At 44.9% G+C, this 934-nt stretch overlaps 1 protein-coding gene across 1 annotated transcript in view; it reads left to right on the top strand.

Annotated features, from left to right (window-relative positions):
• The window catches only part of LOC101980514 (A disintegrin and metalloproteinase with thrombospondin motifs 10), an 89,098-nt gene that overhangs the window by 71,446 nt on the left and 16,718 nt on the right, over positions 1-934 (top strand). The gene's annotated exons all lie outside the window — the stretch shown is intronic.

Here is a 934-nt window from a genome sequence, read left to right as displayed (position 1 = left end):
ACATGCATACACACACATTCACACATGCATACACACAGACACACACATTCACACACACACACATTTTAAAAGGTGAAATATAAGAGTATAAGAAAATAAAGAGGGAGCTGGGCAATGATGGCGCACGCCTTTAATCCCAGCACTAGAGAGGCAGAGGCAGGTGGATCTCCAAGTTCGAGGCCAACCTGGTCTATAGAGTGAGTTTCAGCATAGCCAGGGCTACCAAAAAAATCCCATCTCAAAAAATCAAATAAACACACAAACAAACTAACAGAAAGAGGAGAGCAGGAGGGAAAAGGGGGATGAGGTTGAGGTTGGGGATACAGCTCAGTTACACAGCATTTGCCTAACATGGGTTTCGTCTCCAGCGAGAGAGAGAGAGGGAGAATATATGCATTGCTAGGTGTGGCGGTGCACAACACCAAAATCCCAGCCTTCTAGAGGCTGAGGCAGAAGAGCCGGGGATTCCACACAGCTTAGTCCCCAAGGGTTTACCTGAGACAAAAATTCTGACATATAGATCTTGATTTTGGGGAAATGGACCAGATGAGAACAATGAACACATGATGAGTTTGTGTTTAGTTTTTATCAGCATGGGGGGGGGGAGGCTGAATTATTTGTTGAGTTTTTTTGTTTTTGATAAGGTCTCCTTATGCAGCCCTGGCTGGCCTGAAGTTGTTACATACACGAGGCTGGCCTGGAACTCACAGAGATCCCCCTGCATGCTGGAATTAAAAGTGTGCACCAGCTGGGTGTTGTAGCACATCCCCTTTAAGCTTGCTGTCACTCAGGAGGCCAGCCTGGTCTACATTGTGAGTTCCAGGACAGCCAGGGCGGTGTAGAAAGATTCTGCAGATAAAAGATGATAGATAGATAGATAGATAGATAGATAGATAGATAGATAGATAGATAGATAGATAGATAGATAGATGAT

Source organism: Microtus ochrogaster, unplaced genomic scaffold, assembly GCF_000317375.1.
Source record: "Microtus ochrogaster isolate Prairie Vole_2 unplaced genomic scaffold, MicOch1.0 UNK124, whole genome shotgun sequence".
NCBI classification, from domain to species: domain Eukaryota; kingdom Metazoa; phylum Chordata; class Mammalia; order Rodentia; family Cricetidae; genus Microtus; species Microtus ochrogaster.
The sequence above is the reverse complement of the archived record's forward strand: the minus strand, read 5'-3'. Positions and strand labels throughout refer to the sequence as shown.